Here is a 17,584-nt window from a genome sequence, read left to right as displayed (position 1 = left end):
CCCTAAAGTTCAGAGTGGGGAAGGAACCTTGACAGAGGGTGATGGAATAAACCCTCTAACAAGTACGTCTTTCAGGGTGTGAAAAACCCCGGATCCAGTATAATTAAGCTGACCTAAGCCATGGTTAGATAGTGCTAAATGAAAGGAAAGATTGTTCTGTCAATGTAGCTATTACAGGGATGGAAAACCCCTCCAGTCACTGTAGCAGCTGTCTAGTCCCCAGTGCTACAGCAGTATTTTAAGTGTAGACAGTCTCAGAGTGACATCAGATCTGGCTCCATAGATGCTCAGGCACTAAGACAACACTAATTACAATGCACTAATGTTTCCGTAGTTGGCAGGATTTTAACCTGCGTGGGGAGACCCCAATGGATTTCTAGTCCATCGCCTTAACCACTCGGCCACAACTACTTGATGTCCAACTGCTGCACTACACCATGATTCTCTTCTCACTGAATTGTCACTTCAAATTGCTCAGACCAGCTCCCCCAGCACACTCACGGCTGCATTAGTGTAAGTGTGTCCATGGCTGAACAGCAAGAGTTCCTGCCCATTTCCCTTCCAGCTGGAGCATGATTAGAGTGTGTTTGTGTGAACGACATTGCTATAAATTGTTGTTCATTCCCCACACTGACAATTCACACAGTCCCTTTCCTATTCGAATCTCCACCAGATCCTTCCAATAGCCAGGGTCAGGATTTCTCAGGGGCACTGAAATGTTTCAGGGGTTTGGTGCATGAACTCAGCCTTGCATTCCATCCCTGATGTTTCATGGACTAACAACAGCAGCAGAAAGAAAGAGCGGAGCCAATATCTCACTGTCAGAGGTGAAGGTGGCCACGTCCCCTCTGTCTGACCATTGCCATTGCAGGAGAGAAGGTTTCAATACAATTGAATGCCCTGGCTCAGACAAGAGACACAGGGAGGTTTTTGCTGTTCATGGATCTGTGCAAAGGAAATTGTGTCTCTGTGTGAAATTGAGGAGGGAAAAGAAACGTCCACATGGTGGCCCAGTGCCTTAAGGAATGTGGGTGAAGGACTCTGGCTGAGAAATTATTTAACAGGAATTTGTATCAATGTATTGCCCTGATTAAAAGCTATGGCTAAAAGGCAGCCACTGTTGTTAGTACTTGAACCAGCGTGGAGACACCCGAGTGGGTCTCAAGTCCATTGCCTTAACCAGGGATAGTCTATTATTTTATCAAGATCCAAATTTCTTGGTCAAGGTCTAGTCAATGTCTAGATGCCAGAGAAAATAATACACTGATGATAATAAGAAGAATATAGAAAGATTTTGCAGTCACTATGGGCATAACTATGATCATTGTTTCATGTTTCACTCTTAATATCTGGCACCACCACTGCCTTTCCCTTTAGTCTTCTAGTTAACAAAGGATAAAACTAAACATCTCTTCAGATACCAGGGAGTGTTTTTGTTCATTCCTGCTAGCTACACAGGGGTTTGATGTAGCTGCTTTCAATCCTCCGGCTCTGCCGGGATAAGTAACATTTCAGGCTGTCACTGAACTGAAGGAGAGAGATCATTTTTTGACAGATGACACCTTCTCTTAACAGTGTTTGGCTGGCTGGCAGCCCTGGTCCCAGGTCTCTCCTGAGGGAAGAAAGTTTCTGTGCAAAATACTAAAACTTTTAACAGAGAGGAGGGAAAGGCGATGGCCACATGATGGGGCCAGTATGTACCACAACATGGTTCTTTTATGTGGGATGACTCTGAACATTGACTGATCTCCACTCCCTTGTGTTTGAAGAGATGTTTAGTTGTGCAGTTAGGAACCTATAAGGCTGAAGCAATGTTATGGATGGTGACACTATGATTGAAGGGTTATTTAATGTTGTAGAAATTGTTAAAAACACTGAGCTTAAACTGGAACTGCCTGTTGTTAGAGGCTGGTTTCCCCACCTCAGTTCCATAAGCTCTGCTAGAAACACCCTGGGTTCTCTCCTGCCTCGGTGGGAACTGGAGGGAATCGTCCCCTGCTGCCCTTGGCTCCAGGCTGGTTTTTCTGGGGAGGGGATGTGGAATTGATTTGTTTGCTGTTGAGAAGGGAGCCGGGCCAGTTCTCAGGGAACGAGAACTCCCAGCATCTTCCCAGCCCAGCCCAGGCTGCTGCCCTGTCCCAGCCTCTGTTCCCCTTGGGGCCCGGCATGTTAAGAACATAAGAACATAAGAAAGGCCGTACCGGGTCAGACCAAAGGTCCATCTAGCCCAGTATCTGTCTACCGACAGTGGCCAATGCCAGGTGCCCCTGAGGGAGTGAACCTAACAGGCAATGATCAAGTGATCTCTCTCCTGCCATCCATCTCCATCCTCTGACGAACAGAGGCTAGGGACACCATTCCTTACCCATCCTGGCTAATAGCCATTTATGGACTTAGCCACCATGAATTTATCCAGTCCCCTTTTAAACATTGTTATAGTCCTAGCCTTCACAACCTCCTCAGGTAAGGAGTTCCACAAGTTGACTGTGCGCTGCGTGAAGAAGAACTTCCTTTTATTTGTTTTAAACCTGCTGCCTATTAATTTCATTTGGTGACCCCTAGTTCTTGTATTATGGGAATAAGTAAATAACTTTTCCTTATCCACTTTCTCAACATCACTCATGATTTTATATACCTCTATCATGTCCCCCCTTAGTCTTCTCTTTTCCAAACTGAAGAGTCCTAGCCTCTTTAATCTTTCCTCATATGGGACCCTCTCTAAACCCCTAATCATTTTAGTTGCTCTTTTCTGAACCTTTTCTAGTGCTAGAATATCTTTTTTGAGGTGAGGAGACCACATCTGTACACAGTATTCAAGATGTGGGCGTACCATGGATTTATATAAGTCTTATTATATAAGTCTTATTCTCTATCCCCTTTTTAATGATTCCTAACATCCTGTTTGCTTTTTTGACCGCCTCTGCACACTGCGTGGACATCTTCAGAGAACTATCCACGATAACTCCAAGATCTTTGACTCGTTGTAGCTAAATTAGCCCCCATCATGTTGTATGTATAGTTGGGGTTATTTTTTGTTTGACTATAGAGCAGGCCGGGAGCAGCAGCTGAGGCAGAGGACAGCCTGGGCCAGGCAGATAAGAAGGAGTTTAGCAAGCAAAAAAGGTAAAATGGCAGTGGAGTGTTACCTTGGACTCGACGGCATTTCTCCATTGGTCTGTCTGCTTTGGGGCAGGGACAATAACACGTCCTGCTGCTTTCGTTATTTCAAAGGGCAGTTTAGGATTTTCATTCTCACACACGATGCACAAAGCAGGATCCAACCTTTGGCATCAACTAAACAAGCTGCTCAGAGATTCTGGCAGCCACAATGAGCATTTGGGTGAGAGCTCAGACCAGCCCCTGTCTCAGAGGGAGGGATCATCTGTGTGGGGACTGGACCACTGAGCTATAGCTCTTAACTCCCAAACGTTCAGTAACTCTATTATCAGTGCCTGTGAATGTAATTTAAACCATGAGAAAAACCACACTGGGCCAGACCAAAGGCCCACCTAGCTCTGAACCTTGTCTTCTGACAGTAGCCAAAAGCAGGTGCCCCAACAACCAGTCAACAAGGCACCACTGGGAGTTGAACCCAGGCTCTCCTGTTTACAAAACAGATGCTTTAGCCAGCTAAGCCATCATGCCTGTGAGAGACTAAAACACACTGTCTGCCCACACCTGACTCCCTGCCATCACCACCAGGGCCTGATAAGCTTTGCTTGTGTTTGGATTCTGCAAAGCAGAGGAGCAGGTGACGTTTTCCTTGCAAGCTGTGTGTGAGTGAATCTTTGGCCAGGTCTGCACTACAAAGTTGTTTCAGCAGAATTATATTGCTCAGGTGTGTGAAAAACACACAACGCTCTCTCGGTCGGTAGCTTGTGGCTAGTGTACACACTGCAATGCCACGTCTGGCGACAAAAGTGCCCTGTTTTGCTGACAAAATAAAACGACTTCAATGAGAGAGCTAGAGCTTTTTGCAGCAAACTTTAAGTAACAGAGTAAATGCTCCTGTTCATTATATCACCATAACTGGCCTTCCCCAGTATCCCACAATGCCCGCTGTGAACTTGCCTGCCCTGCATTCCTGCTACAGAGGCTGGGCCCCTCCCCTTTCATCGCTCTGGGAAGTACTGACAGCTGAGCCTGCTGCTCTGCTCCGGCAGCCAGGAGCAAATCACTGCCGTGGATGCTGCTCTCTTCCACCCTGCGAACACAGAGCAGGGTGGTGGGAACTTCCTTACATTGCGGGGGGTTATCTGAACTGTGACATGCCCATGACACCCCTTCCCTCGAGGAGGCTCTTACCTTCTAAACAGGGACGGCTGTTTTCTAGTAAAATCACTAAAAGGGAAGGAGAAAACTCAAAAGAGGTTCCTCCTGGCGCTCACGTACATGAACCCAAATACTCCCTCAGTCCTCAAAGAGAGACCTGGAGAAGGAGACTTGCTGAAGCAAAGCCACAGGGGTCTCTGAGGTTTCCCTGGCCCCTCGCCCCTGTCCTGCCTGGCTGATGTCAGCATCTCTCTGTGAGGTCACCACCTCCCCACCACCTTTGACCAATAGTCTGAGGTCCTGCAAAAGGCCTTTGTGATGTCACTGCCACACCCCTCCCTTGCTGTGCTAATGTCCTGCTCCTGGCCAGGCACTTTGGAGGTTTGAGCTACTCCCTGTGGATAACCCCACTCAAGGAGCGTTCGTTCTAGGAAGCAAGCCAGCTAGACAGTAAAACATCAGATGCTGCTCCCAATGCAACACTCAGTTTTTCAGAAATTAGTCGACTTTATGGCCAGAAAAGACCATTAGAGCATCTAATCTGACCCCCTGCATATCACAGGCCTCCTGTATGACCCAATAGCTACTTTTGGGCAAACACATTCCAGAAAGGCATCTAGTCTTCATTAAATGACATCAAGAGATGGAGAATCCACCACTTTCCCTAGAAGACATTTTTCTCCAGCCCTCAGAACATTTGGTGGCTCTTTGCTATTGAACGAGCTCAACCTGTTTAGCTTATCAAAAGAAGATTGAAAGATGATTTCACTGAAGTGTTGAAGGGCCTTAATGGAGAGAAAAGACTGGGTATGAAAGGGCTCTTTAATCGAGCAGAGAAAGGCATAACAAGACCCAATGGCTGGAAGGTGAAAAGAGACAAATTCATATTACAACTAAGGCACAAATATTCAACAGCCAGGACGATTCACAACAGGACAGGAACAAGCTCCCAAGGAAAGTGGTGGATTCTAATTCTAATTCCTTATGAATATTCTGTGTGTTTGTGTGTGCAGGGGAGGAACATGCTATATGCCCAGAGGACTTTATTCCTCCAGCCTGCAAGGACAGAGGGGATGTCAAGGAGTTGTTCCTTCAATCCCCGCCACAGAAAGGCCCTTCTTAGGAAAGGCAAAATCCTGGAGAGAAAGAGTAACACTGAACAAGACTCCAGAAAGACAGATTTTTATAATCGCAGTGAGAAGTTTTTCACCTGGCCAGGGACTTGAACCCTGGACCCTCAGATTAAAAGTTTGATGCTCTGCCAACTGAGCTAGCCAGGCTCACATATGAAAAACACAAGTTGGTGCAGAGGTGAAAGCTAGTCAAGAAAAAGCGAGACAGCCACAATAGGGGAAACTTGCTGTGCTCTCTCTCTTCCCAGCCCTGGCCTGGCTGGGTATTAGTGCTGGTTAAAAAGACGGGAAAATATCGGCATCTACCAGCCTTTCATAGCTGTACAAGACTCAGGCACAATACAGAGGTGCCCATCTGCAAGTGCCGAATGGTTGGATTGGCTAATGCAGCCTGTAGACGTCCAGGGCACTCTGGGATACTCAGCCAAGTGTCCATCACCATCATCATTTCAAAGGGATAATGATAATGGTAGCAAGGTTCACAACTGACTTAGCAGTTGCATACAAAGGTGCATGTTTGGCAGTTACGTTGGCTCAGGTTGGCCACCCCGGTCTAGATGTAGAAGTTACAACATTTAAACTTGAAAGAGGAGCCAATTTCTCCATCATTTCCCACCTTTACATCCAAACACGATGAAGGTAGCAGATAGAGCCAGAGCAGGTTGTCTATGGGACCAAGTATATGCAGAGTATCCTCGACGGAGGTTTGTTCAACCTGTTCTTAAAAACCTCTGAGGACAGAGACACCACAGACGCCTTTGGGAGCCTATTCCAGAGCTTAACTGCACTCAGAGTCTGACATTGGTGACGTAGGAGGCTGAGAAAAACAACACTGGCTGTCAGAAAAAAACAGTCCTCCCTGGTCCTTTAAGCAGTAGGCTCTGGTGTTTTAACAGCCATGGCCTGGGTTCAATTCCCCCTAAAACCCAGAAGTTTTTCAATGAAAATCTCCATTCATTTCGCATTTGAAATGGAAAGGCAAAGAGGGCTTCTTGTCCTTATCAACAAGGCAAAGAATGGCTTTTTGCTCAGTAAATATTTTTAAAAGGTGCTGACTCGACCTGAAGATCTCATTTCATTTGTATTTACAATGGAATGATTCTCTCTAGGATAGACAGTAATTCTTCAGCTAGACTCGGATTCCATGGGAATACGAGAAGCGATTGTGTCTAACACCTGTCTTTTTCCGGACAACAGTGATGTCCAAGTTTTCCATGGACATTTCCCTTCCAGCACCTCAGGCCCCATCCAACAATACAAGAAACTGAAATGCACAGAAAGTTTCTCACCATAGAATTCACTGACCAGGTCGGGGGAAAAGTTTTGCCGTTTGAAGATGTTTGAATTCCTTCCAACTTCTCTCATACAAATGCTAAATAGTTGGTGGTGTAATGTTACAGGAGAGGTTGAAATTAGGCTATTTCGTCAGATAGAAGACAGTGATTGTGTCAGGAGTGGGATGTGAATGTGCACGTACATATGGAGCCTAGAGCAACAAATGACAGTGTTAGGGGGCTTATTCCTTCACCCTCCTACTTCCCTGGTCCTTCTCGCATGAACAGAGAGCAACAATATCCGAAGTCCAAAGGCGCAAACAATTTGATGTTTATTGGGGTGAACGTCCAGCAAGCAATGATTCCAGTTTCCTTCCTTAGTGTCCCCCTTCCCAGCTCTGACAACACAGAGCGTTGTCTGTGTCCCTGTTTCTGTTCCCATCCCCTGTTCCCATTTCCCCCTGTAGCAAAACAGGATCCCAATTCCCCCATCCCCAGTACCTGGTCCCATTTCCCCCCTCCCCCCACCTTCCTGATTGACTGCAGACTATATAGTAAAACCTGAGTTCTGCTTAGCTATTCCTTAACCAATCATTTTACTGAAATTTAACTAACCAATCTTAATATACTGTAACATGGTTATTTAACCAATTATATTCCACCACCTTCATTGGTTTACACCCAACAAAATTAATTATACAGCAGACAGAAACAATCACAGACCCAGACAGAGACCATGTAAATAAACATACAAAACAATACAGAAGGGAGGATTTCACAACTACATCTATACAGACATAAGGGTTTTCCAGCTGTGTCTATTGATAAGTGAGTTCTTGCCAGGCAGGATGCTACCAAACTAAGTTTCCCTTTCTCTGGAGGTGATGGAATATCAGGACAGGATTGTATTCCTAACAGCCCAATCGCACCTTATTTCAATGTGACTAGTTGGGAATGTGAGGATGTGACCAGACACTTCCCACCTTATGGCTGCCTTTGCTGCTTAGCCGAAGAACCAGGCCTCAGACTGTCACAGTAAGAGAAGGCCATTACACAGATAGACAGTGATTTTTTATTCTTTCTTTTATATCTTTATAACTAGCTAAGTGATAAAAATACACCTAAATTCTTACAGTACAGGCCTTTGCAGACTGGCCTGAATCTCTGTATCCTAACAGTCCTCGAAGTCAGGCAGCCTCTGGGTAAGGGGGTGGGGACTCAGATCCTTCCACTGGCCAATTCCACCAGGGTCGTGTATAAACCAGGCAAGTTCCCCACAATAGCCAGACCAGATGCCCCCTGTACACTTGTGCTCTGTCCTCATTGCTTCTCTGTCTCCCTTCCCCCCATCTCTGCTGCTCCCCCTCTGGGCTTTCTCAGCACCTGCCCCCACAGCACTTCCTGCCAGCCAGAGACACTGTGTTCTAGGCCTGCTCCAGTGGATGTGGCCTCTCTCCTGATTCCTGAGGGAAGGAACCTTTCCAGGAAATGGCCACAGCTTCTGGGAATCCCTGTGTGGCTGTGAACAGAGTTTGGCTCCTGGCACACAAGGCAACTTAAAAGCTGAGCACCCAGACAGGGGCTTGAACCCTGGCCCTTCAGATTAAGAGCCTGATGCGCTACCAACTGAGCTACCTGAGCTTGTTAGGAAATATCTTCACTATTCACCACAAGAGTGATTATCCCAGTGTGCAGGCAAGAGTGAGCAGGCAGGTAAAAGAGAGGCAAAAAAAAGGCCCAGGAACCCCTCCTCTTTTTCTGCACAGCCACTGCCTGTCAGCACGATTCCTCCTCCTCCTCAGGGAGACAAAATCTCTGTGCCTAGACAGCCGGTCCATCCGCTGCACCTCAATCCCCCATGCCCGAGCCTCCCTGCCAAAGCCCTGCACCTGGCCCCATACAATTAAGTCTCACTTGTCGCTGGGAACTTAACTTCTTGTGCCCAGAGCGTCTCGGCCCCCCTCAGCAGATGACCTGAGAAACACAGTGTCTGGCTTTTCCAAAGAAGAGGTTAGACCCCCTCATCATGTGGCCTAAAGGATAAGGCATCTCCCTGTGGATCCGATGATTCAGGATTTGAGTCCCCTCGTGGTTGTGCTCACTTTGTGCTGCAAGTCCTGCTCCCTTCAGGGCTGGAACCTCTTCTTGGCCGCTCAGGCCAATGCTCTGGCTTCAGCTAGAGCTCCGGGAAGGAGTTGGGGGTTGGGTGTCACAAAGGCTGGGACCTGAGTCCCAGGTGCTTCCAGTCTCACCTTTGCCCTTCCTGACTTGCCAAAGAAAATGGGCGGCTCCACTTCCAAAGTGAGCACCATGAGTGGGAACGGTCAGAGGCCCCACCAGGGGGGCTGGCCCTGCTTTCCTACCCTCTTCTGATGTTGGCCACAGAGCATCAGCAGCCGCCCTGCATGCTGGCCTGTGGGTGGCCTTCAGTGGGGTTCAGCACAGCGGGGAGCAGCCTGGCCCTGTGGCTGTCTGCTGGCCACACATAGGCATGGTCCTCTCCTCCTCTTCCCTGACCTCTGCTGCTTTTAAGCCTTCCCTTGGAGCTGTCAGCACCAGCCGCATCTGCTCTAGGTGCCCAGAGGAGGAGAGGTGCCGGACTCCCACCTGCCCAGCCCTGCTTCCTTCAAGCACAGTGGCAAGTGCCAGACTTGTGGGCACCAGGTGAAGCTGTGAGAATCCCAACCCTCAGGTGTCAGTTCTAGAGCCCTGACCCATCCAGCAGGAGGGGAAAAAATTGCTCTTGCAGAGCTGGAGACAGGGAAGTGGAGCAGTGGGAGCTCCAGGACTTTACCACAAGGTCCCACTGATATTTGAACTCAGATTGCAGGATTTAGAGTCCTGAGTGTGGCCCGTTACACCATGGGACCAGCTCACGCTGCCTTCTCTGGCCATCAGTGACCCTCATGTGGCCGGCTTGAGTAAGGGACTGTTGGCCCCTTATTAAAGCTTAGTGGGGGTTTTGGTTGGCTAGTTCCCAGTCCCAATAGAAGGGGGAAAGGGCCAATGGGAAATCAGGACCCTGAGACCGACAGTCCCCAGGGGCAATGGGGAGAGGCCAAAGCTCCAAGTTAGCCGCACTGACAGGCCAGGCAGTGTAATGAGGGAGTCACCAGGCCAGGGGGTCCCATCCTCCGTGGGAGCTGGAACTGCCTGGGACAGAGTGGGGCAGAGCTAAGGAGAGAGCAGGAGCCCGGGAAGAGCCGGGGAGCAGAGCTGCACAGGTGTAGTGCCAGAAACTGCTCCCTGTAGGACTTTGCTACCTGCAGCAGTTACTGAGACCTGAGGTTGTTCTTATTTGCTGACTTGTCCTAATTGGCTAAAACTTGACAGTGGTGGGGGATGGAAGCATAAAGGCTTCGTCCTCCAAACAACCCTGCCTGGTGTCCATCTGTATCTATTACCTCTTAATACCGAATTGTAAAAAATAGAGTGAGGTCATTTAAACATCATTTATTTTGCAGCTTCATTTACTGTGCTAACAATGTAACATCCTGACACCGATACTTCTGCCCACGTGCCCTGTGGGTTGGCTTCATTTTAGTGGGACGCGGGACATGTGGAGGATAATTTAAACTCTTATTTTCCTTATGGTTTCCCTGCAATATACTTCTCTGCTGGTGCAATTTCTGACCATTGCACGTCTATTGTATTTATTACAATAGCACAAGTAAGTCACACAAGTGACATAGTCTAAGGGCTTGGCTACACTTGCAAGTTAGAGCCCATTAAAGCAGCCCCGGGTGCCCTAATTCCTGAGGTGTCCACACTCGCAAGGCACATGGAGCACCTGGGCTCTGCAGATGGAGTGCTCCTGGTAATCCACCTCCATGAGAAGTATAAAGCTTGCTGAGCCCTGCTGAAATACCCGGGCATCAGTGTGGATGACGTGTTGCATCACTGCACTGTGTTTGGCCTCAGGAAATGTCCAATAATCCCCTGAAGTCAAGTGCCCACTCTGGTCATTGTTTTGAAATTGGCTGCAGGCATGCAGATATCCCCTTTCAAAGCTCCGTTTCTGACAGCCGGCTGCTTATCTGCCCCGGGACAAAGCAACCATTAGTGTGGAATGCTGCTGTTGTGAGTGTGTGTGTGTGTGGGGGGGTCTGCTGATGTCTGAACACACAAGACAGCATGCTGACACACTCTCAGCCCCCCAAACACACTGTCGCTCCCCCCACATACATACAACACACTCCCTGTCACACTCCACCCCCATCCCCCATTTGAAAAGCACGTTGCAGCCACTTGCACACTGGGATAGCTAACACACTACACTGCTCTCTGTGGCATTGCCAGAGCTGCTAATGTGGCCACTCCAGTGCGCTTGCAGCTGTCAGTGTGAACACACAGCAGCAGTTTCCCTGCTGTGGTTTAACTCCCAGCGCTCTACCTCTGAAAGTGTAGCCAAGCCCTAAATTTCCCAAACCAACCGAACTCAGTAACTGCCCTCCACCACCACATGCAGGGAGTAAGGGCACCATGGAGCACACGCCACACTTACTGGCTCAGCCTTGTGCATTCTGGGGTGGCCACCTCCCCATTGATGAGACCTGGTCCCACCATCCCCGCGGAGCTCCAGTCTGCCCTGCTGCCATCCCTATCTGTGTTGTCTTCTCTAGCAGTTGACTGGAAGGTGAGCACTGGCTGCATGCCATGTAGCCGTGTTGTCTCGAAGGGCGAAAGCAGGAGGAATGGTGCCTTCATAGCCCACCCAATATTCCATAACATAGTTAAGGAAAATATTTCTCAATGAATTCTCAGTAAAAGATCAGAAGCAGCCAGTGTCTGCATCAGTCTACGAGCATTGGTATTTACTTGAAATTTGTCAGACCAACCTAACACCTAACACACATTTGAAGTTCTTCTTTTCACACTGTTGCTCATTCTCAGGTTCTGCTTTGTCTGCAGACAGATCCATTCTCTTTCAGGACAGCCTTGTTCTTTCTGTCTGTTTCACTCACTGAGGTGTCGGAGTAAACACTCCCCTTCCTCTATTCTCAGACAAACACTAGTATTAACTGTTTGCTACTGATGGGTCTAGACAGCATTTGTCAAGTGGAAGATACCGTTTCTGGGGGATTGCTCCCAAGATCCAGTACTTTGGGTTCAAACGTCTCCCAGCTTCCTTGGGGAAAATAACACCAAGGCTTTGTTGCAATATACAAGAAGGAAGGAGTTTTGCCACCCCAGATGGGACTTGAACCCACAATCTCTGGCTTAGAAAGCCAATGCCTTATCCATTAGGCCACTGGGGCCCTGAAGAGCAGTAAAAAGAAGGATGGAAATTCCCTCTCATGATTGCACATTCCTCACATTCTCTCAGAAGCCAAATACCCATTTAATGGCCTTACAGAAACGTCTGCATCCCCTGGCAGCGAGGCACCTGGGCAGGTGGCTGACAGAGCTGAGCACCACCTTTCTGCCAGCCATCGTTAGAGAAGAACCCCACCCTAGAGTCACCCCTCCCTCCTTCAGCACCTCCATGGCTGTGGCTCTGAGCGGCAGTAGGATGATTAGGGGGCGAATCCGGGGCTGGAAGGGGGGTAAGGTCGGCCTGTAAGGAGTAACCAGGTGGGGCAGACCCAGGGGGAGGCTGTGGGCTGCTGGTTGGTTGTAGGGATCCAAGCTCTAGATCAAAGCTGGGCAGTGACCTGACACCCAGGGTTATAGGGCCGACATAGTGACCCCCTTACTGGCCTCGGTGACCCCCAAACCCTTGTTACTAAGGGCATTGAGGAGTCTCTGTCCCTTAATAACTTCTGGGAGCTCCCCAGCAGGCTGCGGGCGTCAGCCGCCTCCTGCCGCACAGGTTAGACTCTTGGCGCTGTGCCAGCCACCCCCCTCGCTTGCAGGCCCAGTGTAAGAAGCAGGAGGCCCGGTGCTGGCAGACGAGGGTTTTGATTAATCGAGCTCTGTGTGATGGGCACAGGACGCTTCCACTCAGTAGCACAGCTGGGGGGGAGCAAGGGGAGCAGCTAAGGGTGTCGGGTTCCTCCGGTGGGGGTGTGGAGCAGCCGTTCGTTTTCCTGTTCACACTCCTCTGCGGTGTGAAAATCGGGGAGGGGAGGCAGAAGCCCCACTTCCCTCCCGAAATGACGCCCAGTGGGGGAAGCCAGGACAACAGGGTGGGGCGGCAAGCGGTGGCCAGACTCTCGCCGCCAGGGTCTAGCCTAGCTCAGGGTCCAGCTCAACTTCCTCCCCGCGCCACTGGTCCCCAGTCCCCTTCCACCACCAGGTCAACCCGGGCACTAGGGCAGGAACGGGGTGAGGCAGCAAGTCAAGCCGAGCAAGGCAGGTAAAAGCGAGTCTTGTCTTCATGGGCCGTTCCCAATGACGTCCTTTTTGTGTGCAACTGCTGCAAAAACATCCTGGACAGAGAAGCAACAGGCCCAAACATTGCCATGCAACTGCCAAAGTAGCTCAGTTGGGAGAGCGTTAGACTGAAGTTCTAAAGGTCCCTGGTTCAGTCCCAGGCTTTGGCAGGTTCTTTTATCCCTCTGTGTGCAGTGGTGGCTTGTTTTCTGGGAGCACAGTGGTCCCTGCACCCAAGGTGAGTCCCTGAGCTTGGGCTCTGCAGTAGGAAAGAATATTGTGGGCTTCTGCCCCTAATTGGCTGGCCTGACATTTAACAATGAGGGACAGGAGCTGTCTCTCCTAAGTGAGTTATTGGTGGACCCAATATGGCAGGAAGAGAGTGCTAGAGGGGGTGCTGGGCAGTGACAGGCAGGAATAGAGGATGAAAACTCTTCTGTGCAGCTGAGGGAGGGCAGTGCCAGGGAAGGGGCATGTGTGAAAGTGGCCATGTGGAAGGGAGTTGGGGGCCCAGGAGGAGGCACTTGATGTTCAGTGTCTTGGAGCAGCTGGACTTGGCCATGGTGGGTGTTCAGGAAATGCACATTAACAACTCTAGGGTAGCTTGATGGGCAGAGGGTGATTGGTGGAAGGGCCCATCTCTCTGGTCCTCCAGGCCAGGGAAGAATGATGGGGTTGGAGTCTTGTTCTTCACATTAGCAGTGCGAGTACAGAAGGGGCTGGAGCTCCCACCAGGGAGGGCATTACTGGTGGCTTTGTCCTCCGTGTCACTGGTTACTGCTATATTAGTGTGTATGGTCCCCAATTAAGGCATGAAAGGAAAGTTCTATGAAGGAACTGGCTCCCTTCTTCTAGACTGCACGGTGTTTGGTGTCGGGGGGGATTTCAATTGTTGCACCGGCCTGAGGACTGCTGGTCCTGTTTTCCCGACTGTCAGAGGAAACTCTTCTATGATGAGCACTACCTGGTGCAGGTCTATAGCGAGGTCGGCTTAGAGGACGTGTTTCTCCAGTGGAACCAGTGGATGGTGGGCAGTAACCTCCTATTACTCTGACCCGAGCTCACACCAGCCGCAGAGGGGATACACCTTTCTGCAGGGACAGGCCAGGAGTCACATTGACCGGATTTACGTGAAGGAGAGCACGTCGACAGCCCAGTGCAGGGTGGTGCCAATGGACTGTTCGGATCACGCAGCTCTCACCGTGTGCTCAATGTGGGCAATTCCCTGACCCAGGGCAGAGGATATTGGAAGCTGAACATCTAGAGCTTGCAAGATAAAGGAGCAGGGGGGCGAGGCCTGGAGGTGTTGGCAGAACGGGAAAGCATCAGAGGGTTCTGTGGTTACCAGGGGGATTGGTGGGAGTCGGTGAGGGAGGAGTTGGCGGCTTTGTTCCGGCGGTCGGGCAAACACCACAACATTAAAGAAACCAATGGTGCCACATCCTGCAGTGTCGCCTGTGGGATTTCCACAAGAGCATCCAGGCAGGGTAGCCAGTCAGCGTGTGACTGTACGATCGGATCAAGTGACAGCTGCCCGAGTTCCAGGAGATGAGGCTGCAGTTGGCTGATATGAGCAGGAGCATCGAGTGAAGGGAGGAGCAGACTCCCCTGACATTTTTGCAGCCTGCAGGGAATGGAGACAAAGCAGGGGGATGCAGGGACTCAGGGCAGGACCGACGGATCTGGTAGTGCAGGACCACAGTCACTGGAGGAGGAGAGAGAGTCCTGCGAGAGGAAGCTGCTGGTGGGAAGCAATAAGTGCAGAGTGCAAACCAGCCAGCTGAGAGTCACAGGGGTCTAGAAAATGAAATAGTAGCTGGTCCCATGGTGTAATGGGCAGCACTCAAGACTCTGAATCATAGAATCTGAGTTCAAATCTCAGTGGGACCTTGTGGTGATATGTTGCTTTGCTACACAAGCCCTGGAGCTCAATGTGCTTGGTTATCCTCTCTCAGGGTGAACTAGAGTGAGTTTTTTCCCTCACGCTGGGTGACTGATGCCCACTGGAGATAGGTCTTTGGTCTGGCTGGTTCAATGGGCTGGCGGCTATAGGTTGGGGTCCTAGAACTTAACAGTCTGGCTAGAGTTTCCTGTGGATTGATCATATGGTTGTTTCTTGCTGCTTCACCTGATGTCCACAACTTTGGTCCCTGCAGCTGCCACACTCTTCCTCTTGCCCACGTGGCATTTAAAGGAAGGAGGGCCAGGGCCAGGCTTCATAGTCAGGGCTAGGCAAGAGGGAGGCAGAGTCCCAGGCTGGAGCCCAACACACCTCTCCTCCTCTGGGCACCTGGGGTGTTGTTCCCCCCTGTTCAGGCACCCCTGGGGCCCTGCACTTCACACAGCTCTCCCTGATTTCAGCTGTTAGTGAGGGAGCCTCACTGCTAGCGCAGACTGGGCAGTTTCTTGCATGAAAAACACTGTCCCAAAGCAGGACTAATGCTTAGAGCTGGTTATCAGTGATTTCAGATCTGTTGGTCTGCAGCAAGACTCTCCATTGAGTCTTAACCAGCTCTGTTATTACACAGGGAAGAACAAAAGGGTCAAATGGGGCCTGGAAGCCTTAAGAAGAATCCACCCCACCCAGTACAACACTTGTCGCTACCTACTCTCAGCCCCACTGAGAATGTTTAGGGGTCACCCGTCGCCTGTATCAACCTAGGAGTCTCAGAGAATTCTAATTAACAGGTGCTCCAGTGGCGCAATTGGTTAGCGCACAGTACTTATGGGGCAGTGCTGAGAGGAGCTATGCTGAGGTTGTGAGTTCAAACCTCACCTGGAGCTCTGGTTTTCATTAACCAAGTGGTGTCACCCCCTCATTTGGCCTGTGGAATGTAGAATTCAAGCCCTGGGTACCCTCAGGAGGGGGCTAATAAAAATGCCCCCTTCACTTATTACCTCCTCTCCAGGTCAGAATCTACCATCCTTTCTCCCCCCCAGCCCCTGTGCCAGGATCCCTCAAGCAGAGCCTGGAGTCCTGCCCTGTACTATTGACAAAGACTAAGTGTCAGGGACAAAACACTCAAATCCCGCCTGGTGCGGGGAGCCAGGTTTGCTCTTCAAATTCTGTCCTTGGTACATTTCCAGGCCTGGGAATGTCCCACAACAGCATTTAATGGGAAGCTGCCTGCAGAACAGTGACACTGCACAGAGCTCCTGTGGAGGAGGGGTAGGAATTAGTAACATTTTGAGGATCGTTTGGGAAATGAGCCTTTGCTGACAAGGTTTGTCTCTGTTCATATTTCACCTTCAGGTGTTATGTTGAGGGATCTTTAGTATATTTTTGTGAGGTTAATAACTATCTCCTCAACTTTATTTACTCAACTCAAAAATTGGTCACTTGATTTTTGCATCTCCCTGTGAAACTACAACTGACACGTGTGGCTTTCTACAGGGGGTCATGATGTTAAAGTTGGGGAATTCAGTCTCTGTACTTCTGGGGGGGTGGGTTGCTTTTTTACAGCTGCCTCAGGGCCAGGCACACCAGGCTGTTAGCTGCACCCACTGTCCTTGCCAGGGGCCCCTGCTGAACCCTGGGCGGCTGCACTGCAGTGCTGGGGTGACTGCAGGTAGAGAAACTGCTGTGGAGCAATGAATTAGTCATCACTGACAAGATTTGTCTCTGTTCCTATTTCACGCTATGGTGTTAGTTAGAGGAATCAGTACAGATTTTTACTATATTAATTAAACACTTAATTTTATTTAATCAAGCCAAAAACTTAGTATCACTTATTTTTTCTCTGTCCTAGCAAGAATGAATTGAATTTTGTGACTTTCTGGAAATGTGGGAAATTCAGTCTCTGTGTTTGTGAGCTGATGTTTTCCTCTCACAGGTCAGTGCCTGCATTGAAATACCCAGAGGGATCTAAGGGCAGGTGTACGCTGGGCACTGAACTGGCAAAGTGATGTCTCCCAGGGTGTGACCCCCCCCACAAACCCATATAGTTAAGGTGACCTAAGCCCGGGTTAGATAGTGCTAAAGAAAAGGAAGAATTGTTCTGTCCATGCAGCTATTACAGGGATGGGAAAATCCCTCCAGTCACTGTCTACTCCAAAGTGCTATAGCAGTGCCACAGCAGCGTTTTAAGTGTAGACACAGTGAAAGTAGATTTATCTCCAGTTTGCACTATGGATGCTCAGGCACTAAGACTACGATAATAACAACAACAGCGCAGCGCTTGCGTAGTTGGCAGGATTCGAACTTGCGCAGGGAGACCCCAATGGATTTCTAGTCCATCGCCTTAACCACTCAGCCACAACTACTTAACATGTGTCTGTTTCACTGCATGATGATTTTGTTCTCACTGAATTGTCACTTCAAATTGTTTGCTCAGACCAGCTTCCCCAGCACACTCACGGCTGCACATCAGTGTAAGTGTGTCCTGGGCTGAACAGCGAGAATTCCTGCCCATTTCCCTTCCGGCTGGAGCAGCATGAGAGTGTGTTTGTGTGAACGACATTGCTGTAGATTGTTGTTCATTCCCCACTCTGACAATTCAGACAGTCCCTTTCCTAGTCAAATCTCCAGCACATCGTTCCAATAGCAGGGGTCAGATTTCTCTGGGGCACTGAAATTTTTCAGAGGGATGG

At 49.6% G+C, this 17,584-nt stretch overlaps 6 non-coding genes across 6 annotated transcripts; 2 read left to right on the top strand and 4 right to left on the bottom strand.

The window, feature by feature from the left end:
* Positions 1–329: 329 nt before the first annotated feature.
* TRNAS-AGA lies at positions 330–411 on the bottom strand. Its single transcript has one exon. It is a non-coding gene; the product is annotated as a tRNA-Ser (tRNA).
* Positions 412–5,479: 5,068 nt separating this feature from the next.
* On the bottom strand, positions 5,480–5,552 carry TRNAK-UUU. The gene has a single exon. It is a non-coding gene; the product is annotated as a tRNA-Lys (tRNA).
* A 6,312-nt stretch (positions 5,553–11,864) lies between these two features.
* TRNAR-UCU lies at positions 11,865–11,937 on the bottom strand. Its single transcript has one exon. It is a non-coding gene; the product is annotated as a tRNA-Arg (tRNA).
* Positions 11,938–13,091: 1,154 nt separating this feature from the next.
* TRNAF-GAA lies at positions 13,092–13,164 on the top strand. Its single transcript has one exon. It is a non-coding gene; the product is annotated as a tRNA-Phe (tRNA).
* A 2,520-nt stretch (positions 13,165–15,684) lies between these two features.
* Positions 15,685–15,778, top strand: TRNAI-UAU. Its single transcript has 2 exons — positions 15,685–15,722; positions 15,743–15,778. It is a non-coding gene; the product is annotated as a tRNA-Ile (tRNA).
* A 1,397-nt stretch (positions 15,779–17,175) lies between these two features.
* Positions 17,176–17,257, bottom strand: TRNAS-AGA. The gene has a single exon. It is a non-coding gene; the product is annotated as a tRNA-Ser (tRNA).
* Between the last annotated feature and the right edge of the window lie 327 nt (positions 17,258–17,584).

The sequence above is a fragment of the Mauremys reevesii genome, linkage group 12 (genome assembly GCF_016161935.1).
Source record: "Mauremys reevesii isolate NIE-2019 linkage group 12, ASM1616193v1, whole genome shotgun sequence".
Classification (NCBI taxonomy): domain Eukaryota; kingdom Metazoa; phylum Chordata; order Testudines; family Geoemydidae; genus Mauremys; species Mauremys reevesii.
This window is presented reverse-complemented; position numbering and strand designations above follow the sequence as displayed.